The sequence below is a fragment of the Symphalangus syndactylus genome, chromosome 9 (genome assembly GCF_028878055.3).
Source record: "Symphalangus syndactylus isolate Jambi chromosome 9, NHGRI_mSymSyn1-v2.1_pri, whole genome shotgun sequence".
In the NCBI taxonomy this organism is placed as follows: domain Eukaryota; kingdom Metazoa; phylum Chordata; class Mammalia; order Primates; family Hylobatidae; genus Symphalangus; species Symphalangus syndactylus.
The window spans coordinates 35,741,008-35,753,794 of record NC_072431.2 but is presented as its reverse complement, the minus strand read 5'-3'; the positions used below and the strand labels follow the sequence as shown (position 1 = coordinate 35,753,794).

Sequence of the window (12,787 nt, the reverse complement as noted above, 5' to 3'; positions counted from 1 at the left end):
ATAACCTCTTTTCCTTCCACTTCCTTCCTCTCCTCATCCACTTTTTTTTTAACCTCATCTCTTGTTTTCCGCAGTGTAGCACTCACCGCTTGGCTTTATATATGTTTCCATGCCACACCAATTGCTCCATTATTTCAGTATTTTATTTTATTTAAAGGCCAGGACTCTTTACCACTTTCTTGCCATGTTCTTCACTCCATATCCATTTTTTATTCAAAACACTTGAAAACTTTTTTAAAAGTTTTGGAGAAAATGACAAAACTGTGTTTTCAAATTCAGCTACTTGTTAATGCCACACAAGCAGCCCACCAAGTAGGTTTTCTGGCCATCTCAAGGCACACAATATTCATGTCTCCTCCAATCACTTTTCCCTCACCTCCTATTTCATGTACAGCAGAGCTTGCTTTCTCGTCGTCTTGCACCCTTCGTTCATATTTGTTATTACCCACATGTCTTTACCCTAATAGGCAGGGCTCTCAAAATGTGTTTTGAAGGAATTAATGTAAGCTTATTAAAAGCAGGAATGTATGCTTATCATCTGATCAGTACATGATAAGTATTTATATCAATGGATGAATGAATGGACATTTATTAGGTATTTGAAACTTATCATTCACTGCACTAGTATTAGGAGGTGGAAATATAAAAGTAACCAAGACATGATCCAGTTTCTGCAGAAACTCACAATCTAACAGTATTTTAGCATTTCTCTAACACTTACTGTATTCTGTTTCACATTGGAGTTATTTATGCACACATCTTATCTTTTCTGGGGATTTATAGAACTTAACTGTGTATACTTCTTGCTACCTGGTGCTGGTTCAATTACTGTTAAATGCTTAATAACATTTAGCTTTGTAAAGACTTGTCTTCTTTAGTACAACTAAGCCTTATAAAGTAAAAAAAAAAAAGAGATGCATTCATTAGAAGACTCCATAATGCACAAACATTAGTGGAAATATATACCAATTTACAAGCTAACTATAATTTATAATTTTGATGAGTGTCATTGTGATATATCAGGATCTTGATTTATTACTTATCATATCTGAATACATGTAATGATGAACTGTGTTTTAAATAGGTTCTCACTATAATTATGCATTCTTAACATGTACCTTTCTGGTTTCATTTGCTTATATATAGCTTTACCAGGCAGAAACATCACTGTTTAATTGGATGCTGTGCAGCTACTTATGCAGGAGCTGTATAACACACTTGAGGGAGTCTGAGTTGTTTTCACCTTCACCATCCTTTGAATCGGCTAGGAAAAAAGGGCATTACTAAGTCAGATCACTAACATCATATAAATACAGTTCATTTAGTTCTTGTTTGATTTGTTTTAAATTCAGGATCAGGACCTCACATTTAGCCTTAAAAATAGTAACATTTGATTTAGCTCTTTATTTCAGCCTACTGAGATTTTTAAAAATTATTTCTGTCGTCTTATATATTTGCTTTTTCTTCCACAGTCATGTCTTATATAAATATATCTGAAATCTGTCTACTTATCTCCATTTGTTTTGTACCATATCACCATCCTCTTTCTCCTGGACTGCTGCAGGAAAGAGCCTTCCAGATGCCCTCTCTGCTTCCTCTCTTGTTCAAGCCTCAGCCTCTTCTCTATGCTGGCATCTTTCAATCATTTTCAATTCATCAATCACTTTCAATTGAACTCATTACTGTGGCTTCCAGAATCCTGTACTCCCTTTCTATGCTTGAGCCTTCACTCTTCTGCCTTCTCTCCATCTCCAAACTCCAGCCACATTGATCTTTACTCAGTTCTTTGAACATGACAAATTTCCTTACCCTAAAATTCTGCTCGGAACAATGTTCCCATGACTGACTTCTCATATTTCAGGTTTCAGCTTAAATACCATTTCTTTAGTGTAGCCATCCCTGGTCACCTCCATCTAAAGTATGTAGGCCCAAAGTCCTCATCTCTTAGAGAAATACATGAAAGTTTTGACAGAAAAAAAAATGATAGATATATTGAAGCTGCTTTCAAATAACCCGGAAAAATAGAGAGATAGATGAAATGAGACTGAAAAAATATTGAAGCTTGGGGCTTACTATTCTACTGTTTACATTCATATATAATTAAAGTTTTCCACAATACATTTTAAGAATATAGATGCATATGTTTGCCACTGTACTACAGCCTGGATGACAATGAGAATATGTTTCTAAATAAATAAAAATTTAAAAAATTTATAGGTCCAACTTATCCTAAAATTTTCTGAAAGAGCCAGGGAATATGGCCAAGTATATTATAGTATATATTATATGGCCAAGTACATTCAAAATTATTCTTCTGAAAAAGAATAAGGAAGAGGTGAGGAGTATGCTTAGCCTAACAGATCTCAATACTTGAAAAGCTGAAATAGTTTAAAACCCATGGAATTAGCTCAAGAGTCTGCGCACGGAACAAATAGGGAGCATAGAATCAGAACCACATTTAAATGGCAACATGGTATGTGACAGAGGAGACATTACAAATGAGTTGAGAAGTAAGAGTCTGTTCCAGTAAATGGCTTTTTAACAAAAAAGATAAAATTAGATCCCTACCTCATGCTATATATGAAAATAAATTCCCAATGAACTAAAAATCTAAATATTTTTTAAAAATTATAAAATATACAGAAAAAATATAGGAAAATATATGTATGTCAGAGTAACATACTGTAGCATGAACTGTAAAAATTATTATATATTTGGGTACATTAAAATAAAACTGAATATATAACCAAATATCCCACCAAGAAAGTGAAAAGACAAGCTACAGACTAAAAGGAGATATTTGTAAATCATTAACTGACAAGGAATCAGTATTTGAATATAAAAGAACTGCAAAAATAAGGAAGAGCTAACGCAGCAAAAAAAAAAAAAAAATAGACACAGAACCTGAGCAGATAATACACAGGAAAAAGGCTAACACAATTATGAACAGCTGTGTAACTCTATTAGGAACCAGGGAAATTAAAATTGAAAGAAGACATCATTTCGCATATGTCATATCATCAGATTAGCAAAATTTTAAGGGTTTGGAAATACCATGTATTGACAAGCATGTGCTGAAGGAGGAACTCTCCTAACACTTGCATGAGTATCAGGTGATTAAATTACTAAGGAAACCCAGTAGTGAAAAGTGAAAACACGGAATAATTGTCCATTTGAATAGGATTGCATAAGGTGCAGTTGGTTCATATTATGATAAATTGGAAAATAAGTTGAATTGAATAGCCAGATGTACATGTATATGCAGTTAAGTGAAATATACAAGTTGCAAAACTCTACAGTTTGATAGTATTTACGTAAATAAAACATACACAGAGAGCAGCACCATTTTTTATGGAAGTAAAAATATAACATAGGAAGGGATAATACACAAAAATGTGAGGCTTAGAACCTCTAGGGATGAAGAGTAGAATGGATGGGAGTGCCTTAGCTACACTCTCTTAACTTTTTTTAATATATTAAGAAAACCAATCTGAGATAAATATAGAAAAATATTAGCATCCATAAATATGAGTATTAAGCACGTGTTATTTTCTAGAAGCTTGAAATAGTTTATAGTTTTTAAATATGTTTTATATATATACACCTTTCAATTGGGATGAAAGTCCATAGATTACCTGACCACCCCTTCGCGCCATTATTTTCTCTTTCAGTAACTCCCCCCTTTTTTTCCTTCATAGGACATATCACAATTTGCAACTATTTTATAGTATACTGGTTTTCTTTTGTGTATCTGTCTTATTTTGTATTCCTATTAGGAAAGGGCAGAAGAACCTTGTAGCACCATATTAGAAACTTCCAGGCCAAACTTGGCCATCAATTAGAACTAAATTTTAACAAATCCATTCAGAGCATTCATCTTGTTCACAGTGATAACCAAGTGACACTGTCACATATTTTCTTGAGATCCTTTCATACATATTTATTACCAAGTCTTAAAAGTAGGGACCCATATCTTCCCCAGGTGTTCAGCTCCAGTTCCCACAGTGACATTTAGAAAAATCACCCATGGAAATTGCTTCTGTGCTATAAATACACTGTCACTGTCACACTGTATATACAGTTATATGTTCCACATAACATTTTTCCCCTGAGGTATTAAAACAGAATATTATTTCTTTAGTTGATCATCGGTAAAGTAGTTGTCTTGTGTTTGGGAACCACTGTGAAAGAAAAATATGTAGGTTTGCTCTGATGTTTCTTTCCCTAGTGCATCAGTTGAACTTATGAGAATGGACTTCACTGCAAACTCATTCCATTTGTTGTAACTGAAAAAGCCACAGCCAAGGAGCCAGAATATTCTCACTTTAGGTTTAGTTCTGTTACAGTTTACTCTGACTTTGGTTAAATCATTTAACCTGTTTCTTCTTTCGCAAAACGTGAGAATAGATTGGTCTTCAAAGTATTACAATTTGCATCAGATTCTAGTAATCCCTCTTCCCTCCAAATATAGTATGCCTCCAATAGTCCCTTTTGCTTGAGTTATTTATAGTATTATATTTGATGACATCTTTGTGTTTTCAAAGTTTATGCTTGTGTACTACTATTTACCCACATATATATATTATATATATATAAGTTTAATAGAATATTTTATTATAGCTTGTAGATCCCACCAAAATGAAAATCGTGAATTATTTTATTGGATTTTGTTTTGGGGCTGGCTTAATTAAACAGATAATGCACTCAAAGTATCGTACATTAGAACTGTGGAAAAGACAGTTTAAAAACTAGAGCTTAGTAAAAATAGGAAATGATGGTTGGAAAAGGGAGTTGTATGTGTATGTTGTTCCACTGACAATGAAAAAAATTTATGTACTTAATGATTTTTAACAACTATCTTCAAAGCTGCCTTTCACTGGCATAAGTAAATGTTAACTTTGGAATGGTTCATGAACACAGAGGAATATTCTAACAGGAATTTTTAAAAGAAAGTAACAAAAGAATTAAGAGCTGGAAGGAATGATTTATCTGGAACATTTTTAAAAACAGATAGTCATCTGATATCACAAAATGTTATTTATAAACCTTAATATCTACATTTGTCTCATGTATGTGCTAATTGTGGTGAGCTTAACCCTACTTGTCAACAGAATATGCAGGCATATAGACAGTATATTTTAAAAGGCTTTACCTGTCTTAAAATATCTTCTACCATATGACTGAAATTCCCACCATTAATGTGATCCCTTTGGGATGGTTCATTTGTGATGACTATTAAAATCCCCATATAGATAGCAGCCTGGTAGTTAAAAATGTAAAAAAAGTTAAAAAAAAAAAAAAAAAAAAGTTAAAAAAGTGCCTGGCCAGGTGCGGTGGCTCACGCCTGTAATCCCAGCACTTTGGGAGGCCGAGGCGGGCAGATCACGAGGTCAGGAGATCGAGACTATCCTGGCTAACACAGTGAAACCCCGTCTCTACTAAAAATACAAAAAAAAAAAAAAAAAAAAAAAAAATTAGCCGGGCGTGGTGGCGGGCGCCTGTAGTCCCAGCTACTTAAGAGGCTAAGGCAGGAGAATGGCGTGAACCTGGGAGGCGGGGCTTGCAGTGAGCCAAGATCGCGCCACTGCACTCCAGCCTGGGCGACAGAGCAAGACTCCGTCTCAAAAAAAAAAAAAAAAATGTAGTGTCTGGAGTCAGATTACCTAAATTCTCACAAAAGATGTTCTACTTAGAGGCTGGGCGCAGTGGCTCACGCATGTAATCCCAGCACTTTGGGAGGCCGAGGCAGGAGGATCACGAGGTCAGGAGATCGAGACCATCCTGGCTAACACGGTGAAACCCCGTCTCTACTAAAAAAATACAAAAAATTAGCCAGGCACGGTGGCGGGTGCTGTAGTCCCAGCTACTCAGGAGGCTGAGGCAGGAGAATGGCATGAACCCGGGAGGTGGAGCTGGCAGTGGGCCGAGATGGCACCACTGCACTCCAGACTGGGCGACAGAGTGAGACTCTGTCTCAAAAAAAAAAAGGGGCAACTAATGTAATATCCCCCACCTTTGGTTTTCTTATCTATAAATACTGATAAAAAAAAAAAAAGTACACTGTCTGCCTTATGAGCTAAAATGAGTGAATACAGGCAAAATGCTTTACATATTACTTTACATTTACTAAGCACCCAGAAAATGTTAACTATGATGACAATTATGATGATGATGATATTGATATTTTCAAGGAGGGACATCATACATTTTATTAATAGTTATTCAGAAATTCTAACTAAACAGGGAGTAGGTCTCCAGACAAAAGAGACATGTGACAGTTATGCTTTTGGAAGAGTGGGAGAGAAGCCTGGAAAAGATCGAGATGAGAGATGCAAATATTAATATCTTTAGATGCAGGCAGATCATGTAACTACGAGAAGCAGCCAGGTGTACGACAAGAGGGATGAATCACAGCCGCTATGGAAGTAAGAGTTCCCAGTATTTATTCTTTCTATTCTTGCTGGCATTAGTCCTAAAATATCATGAGCTGAGAATAATAATCACAGCAGTAATAATTGGCATTTATCAAACTTTCATTAAACGTTCAATGGGAGGAACTGCACTGACATTTTATGTGCATTATCTTACCTACTTAGCGCAACCTATGAGGCATCTGAAGCTTGGAAAGATTTTAAGTAGCTGCCTTTTTACGAAGCCAGTAAGCAGTCAGGCAAGCATTTGATTCTACATTAGTCTGACTCTGGGTCTTGTGCTTTAATGTCATTATATTGTATTGTTTCCCACAATGAGTGTTGAAAACAGCATAATCAGTCTTTCTTAATCTAGCATCTCTTTCCAAATTTCTGAAAACATAACATTTTGCATCCAACTCAGAAAATATAGTAAGGTTTACTGCTAATTAATAAAACAGCACATAGACTCCATTTTAAATGAGAGAAGCTCTACAAATATTAGACAGTCTGGGTTCAAACACCCTGTATTTGCTTACTAATTCTTTTATGCATAAAACTTTTTGTACTGGCATCATGCATCTTTCTCTTCTGATGCCATGGCTAATAGTCAGAACTTTGGCCTCTTGGGTTTTTCTGAAACTGAACCACCTCAGTCTTCATTTGTATTTATTTATTTGAGTGGTATTTTCATTTCCTTTGAGTAAAAGGAGAAAGGAAGAAGAGTTGCTGACACTGTCATGACTGAAGGGGTAAGATTGGGCATTGTGGCACCTCTCAGCCAGGGCTGCTTCCTTACAGGAAGTGCTTCAGAGCTGCGGAGATGGGAGTGATTTGGCAGCTGCCGCCCCTTTGACCGCATCAGGCTTTAAAAATATCAATGGATTCATTAGCATCAACCCTTTGCAGAACTCTCTTGAAGACTATCTTAATGGAAACATGTGAGAGCTTTTATGAGTGCACTCCAAGATATGATTTATGGGAATAGTTGCAACAACTGTTTGCTTGAAGTCTGTTGGACTCATTCCTCTGAACTCTAGGCACTATCAGAACATCAATACAGCGTGAATTTTGAGTAAAGACCAAGGCAGATAAATAAGTATTGGCATTGGAATTTCTGGAAATTTTTCTGGAACATTTATCAAGGACAATTTGCTAGAAGAAATGGATAGTAACCTGATGCTTAAAAGTTGAAGAGGAAGGGAGGGAGGAGGGAAGGAAGAGATAATGCATTTGACTGGATTGAAAATGTATATTTACATGCTCAGAATATGGGATTAGGAAAAGAAAAAGTGCAGTAAGCAAGGGGAAATATTGCAGAACGGAGATTTGTGCTTGGCTCAGGCATGTAGACAGCAAGCAAGTGGGGGGATAAATGAGAACACCGAAGATGATAACTATGTGAGGCAACACAATTGTTAATTAGCTAGATTTAGCCATCTCACTATATGTGTGTGTGTGTGTGTGTGTATACACACACATACATATACATATATTGTGGAAGTATATACATATATATGTATATACTTTGAAACATTATGTTGTACATGATAAATACATACAATGTTGTCTGTCAAATTAAAAAAATAAAAGAATAAAAATTATAAAACCAATTTCTACTGTACCAGATATCACCTCTTAGTTTCTAGTTACTTTTCATTTCAACCTCATGATAAGGGTGGGTTTCCTTTCCAGTGGTAAAAAAAAATGTGAGCTTTAAAAATGATGCTTACTCTTACACTTTACATAAATTAACATATTTTAGTTCTCACTGCAATTCTGTGAAATAGGTTCTATTTTTAATCTTAATTTTACAGATGATGCAACTGGAATGTCAAGTTCAATAACTTTCCAAAGGATCTTACTGTTAGTAAAGTTGTGAAGCCAGATTTAAACCCAGACCAGTCTCAGTTCAGTGTTTGAACTCTTAATATAATGCCTGTCTGTAGACTCTTCGAAGTTTCTACTTAATGATATATAATTCTTAATCTAGCTTGATTTTAACATATGCAGAATTCTCTATGCGTGTAGTTTAATTTTCCAAGTATAAAATAAAATCTTTGTAATTTACTTAAAGTCTTTATCGTATAGCTTTATTTATAGTGCCCCAAAAGTAAAAACATTTATAATTTAATACATTTGCTCTTGCCTTTATCTTTTTTTCTATAAAAGTTTCCTTTACATTGTCTAGGTAATATTTACAAAACCACAAGATGCTTGCCAAAGTACTAAATGCTTTTTGCTATATACAAAGATGTTCTTTGAAACATTATTTTTGTTGCTATTCTTGGTAGTCAATTAATTCTCTAATTTTCAAAATTGTATTATGTCTATAGTAACAAAATTAGTTACCTTACAATTTCTGAATAATAAACTATGCGCGTGTAAAGCAGTGTGCAAAAGAGTACTATATGACCTGCATTAATTTTACTAACATTTGGGGAAAAGTATCAGTTATAACCATCTAAATCAACATACAAATATCAGTAGTGTGTCTATACTTCAGTAATGAACTAGAAATGATCATTTCTTTGTGTTGTGAACATTCAAAATCCTATCTTGTAGCTTTCTGAAAATATAAACTAAATTATTGTTAGCCATTTTCACCCTACAGGGCCACAGAACACTAGAATTATTCCGCCCATCTAGCTATAACTTTTTATCTATTCATCAACGTCTTCCTGTCCTCCCCCTTCCCCTACAATTCCCAGCCTCTAATAAGCACAGTTCTACTCTCTATTTTTACTAGCCCAAATTTTTTTTAGCTCTCACATATAAATGAGAACATGAGTGGTATTTGTCTTCCCGTGTCTGACTTATTTTATTTAACATAATGTCCTCCAGGCTCATTCATGTGGCCATGAATGACAGGATTTTATTATTTCATGGGTGAAAAGTATTCTATTGTGTATATATACCAAATTTTCTTTATCCATTCATCTGTTGATGGACAATTAGGTTGATTCTATATATTGGCTATTGTGAATAGTGCTGCAGTAAAGTTGGTATCTCTTCAATATACTAATTTCCTTTCTTTGGGATAAATATCCATTAATGGGATTGCTGGATCATGTGGTAGTCATATTTGTAGTTTTTTAAAAGATACCTCCATACTGTATTCCATAATGGCTGTACTAATTTACATTCTTACCAACAGTGTATTCGTGCCACCTTTTCTCCACATTTTTTGCAGCACTTGTTTTTTTTTGTCTTTTTTATGAAAGCCATTCTAGTTGGAGTGACATGATGTCTGATTGTGGCTTTGATTTGCATCTCTCTGATGATTAGTGATGCCGAGCATTTTTTTTATAATACTTGTTGGCTATTTATATGTCTTCTTTAGAAAAATATCTATTCAGATCCTCTGACCATTTTTAATTGGATTGGTTTTTTGTTCCTGAGTTGTTTGAATTCCTCATATATTCTGGATATTAGTCTCTTGTCAGATGAATAGTTTGAAAATATTTTCTTCACTCTGTTGATTGTTTCCTTTGTTGTGCACAAGCTTTTTATCCTGATATAGTCCCATGTATCTATTTTGGTTTCTGTTGCCTACGCTTTTGAAGTCTTACCCATGAACTCTTTCCTTAGACCAATGAGCTGAAGAATTTCCCCTGTGTTTTCTTCTGGGAGTTTTATAGTTTTGAGCCTTATGTTTAAGTCTTTAATTCATTTGGAATTGATTTTTGTATACAGTGAGAGATAGGAGTCTGGTTTACTTTTTCTGCATATGGATATTCAGTTCTCACCAAACCACTTATTGAAAAGACTATCCTTCCCCCATTGTCTGTTCTTGGCACCTTTGTTGAAAACAGGTTAGCTGTAAATGCATGGATTTCTGTTTGGGTCTTCTGTTCTATTCCAGTGGTCTATGTGTGTGTTTTGATGCCAGTACCACACTATTTTGGTTACTACAGCTTTGTAGTGGATTTTGAAGTCAGATAGTGTGATGCCTCCAGCTTTGTTCTTTTTGCTCAGAATTGCTTTGGCTATTCAGGGTCTTTTGTAGTTCCATGTGACTTTTAGAGTTTGTTTTTTTTTTTTTTTTTCTGTGAAGAATGTCATTGGTGTTTGACAGAGATTGCGTAGATTTGTAGATTGCTTTGAGTAGTATGGTCATTTTAACAACATGAATTCTTCCAGTCTGTGAGCATGGATGTCTATTTTTTGTGTCCTCTTCAATGTCTTTCATCAGACATTTCTTCAGTGTCATTTCATCACACCGCTATGCCTCGCTAAGGTTTGTAATGCTCATTGTAAGATCTTTCCTACAATGTGTTAGATTTATTCACAGGTTTTTTTTTTATTTGTAGCTGTTTTAAATTGATTGATTTATTTCTTTTTCAACTAGTTCATTATTGAAGTATAGAAGCACTACTGATATTTGTATGTTGATTATGTATCCTGCAATTTTACTGTTAATTTATTTATCAGTTCTAACATCTTTTTGATGGACTCTTCAGGTTTTTCTACATATAAAATCATGTCATCTGCAAAGAAGGAAAACTTGACTTACTTTTACAATTTGGATGCCCTTTATTTATTTCTCTTGCCCAGTTGCTATGATCAAGACTTCTAGAACTATGTTGAATAAGAGTGGTGAAAGTGGGCATCCTTGTCTTTTTCCAGTTTTTAGAGTAAAGGCTTTCAGCTTTTTCCCCATTCAGTATGATGTTAGCTGTGGGTTTGTCATATATGGCCTTTATTGTGTTGATCTATGTTCTTTCTATATCTAATTTCTTGACAGTTTTTAATCATGAAGGATTGTAAGATTTTATCAAATGCTTTTTCTACACCTATTAAGATAATAACATGGTTTTGGCCTTTATTTTGTTGATGAGTTGTAACACATGTATTGATTTGTGTGCACTGATGTGTTTACATTTTCATTCATTTCAATAAAATTTTTTAAACTTCCATCTTTATTTCTTCACTGACCTAATAAATGGTTAGGAGCATGTTATTTAATGTTCATGTATTTTTATACTTTCTAAAGTTCTTCTTATTATTGATTTCTAGTTTCATTTCATTGTAGACTGAGAAGATACTTTACATGACTTTGATATTTTTCTATTTGTTAAGATTTGTTTCGTGGCCTAAAATATGGTCTATCCTGAAGGATGTTCCATGTGCTGCTGAAAAGAAAGTGTATTCTTCAGCCATTGGATTTAATGATCTGTAAATGTCTGTTAAAGTCATTTGGTCTATAGTGAAGTTAAGTTCTATGTTTCTTTGTTGACTTTTGTCTAAATCTTCTCTCCAATGCTGAAATGTGGTGGTGAAGTCCTATTATAGCTTTTGTGCCTCTCTTTAATAATATTTGCTTTATATATCTGAATGCTCCAGTGTTAGTTGCTATATATACTTAGAATAGTTATATCCTTGGCTGGGTGTGGTGGCTTACCCCTGTAATCCCAGCACTTTGGGAGGCTGAGTGGGGCAGATCACAAGACCAGCAGATCAAGACCATTCTGGCTAACATGGTGAAACCCCATGTCTACTAAAAATACAAAACATTAGCCGGGTGTGGTGGTGGGTGCAGTCCCAGATACTCGGGAGGTTGAGGCAGGAGAATGGTGTGAACCCAGGAGGCGGAGCTTGCAGTGAGCCAAGATTGCACCACTGCACTCCAGCCTGGGTGACAGAGCAAGACTCCATCTAAAAAAAAAAAAAAAAATTATGAAAGAATTGTTATTTCCTCTTGCTGAGTCAATCCCTTAATTATTGTATATAATGTTTTGGTCTCTTTTCATTTTTTAACTTAAAATCTATTTTGTCTGATGTAATTATAGTTATTTCTGCATGCTTTTGTTTTCTGTTTACATGGAATATCTTTTTTTCATCCCTTCACTTTTATTTATTTATTTTTTTTGAGACAGGGTCTCTCTCTGTCACCCAGGCTAAAGTGCACTGGTACAATCACAGCTCACTGCAGCATCGACCTCCTGGGCTCCTGAGAATCTGGCACTATAGGCACATACTACCATATCTGGCTAATTTTTGTGGGTTTTTTTTTGTTTACAGATTGGGTCTCACTATGTTGTCCAGGCTGTTCTTGAACTCCTGGGCTCAAGTGATCCTCCTGCCTCAGCCTCCTGAGTCATTGGGATTACAGGCATGAGCCATCATGCCCAGCTTCCATCCCTTCACTGTTATTCTTTGTGTATCTTTGCAGATGAAGTGAGTTTCTTGTGGACAACATATAATTGGGTTTTGTGTTTTTATCCATTCATCCAGTCCATATTTTTTAACTGAAAAATTTAAACTGTTTACATTTAAGGTTGTTATTTATAAGTGAGGACTTACTCCTATCATTTTGTAAATTAGTTTTTGATTGTTTTGTGTATACTTTGTTTCTTTCCTACTTTTTTATTGTA

General features: G+C 34.9%; 1 protein-coding gene across 4 annotated transcripts in view; it reads left to right on the top strand.

Annotated features, from left to right (window-relative positions):
- CSRNP3 (cysteine and serine rich nuclear protein 3) overlaps positions 1-12,787 on the top strand; it is a 215,760-nt gene that overhangs the window by 130,768 nt on the left and 72,205 nt on the right. The gene's annotated exons all lie outside the window — the stretch shown is intronic.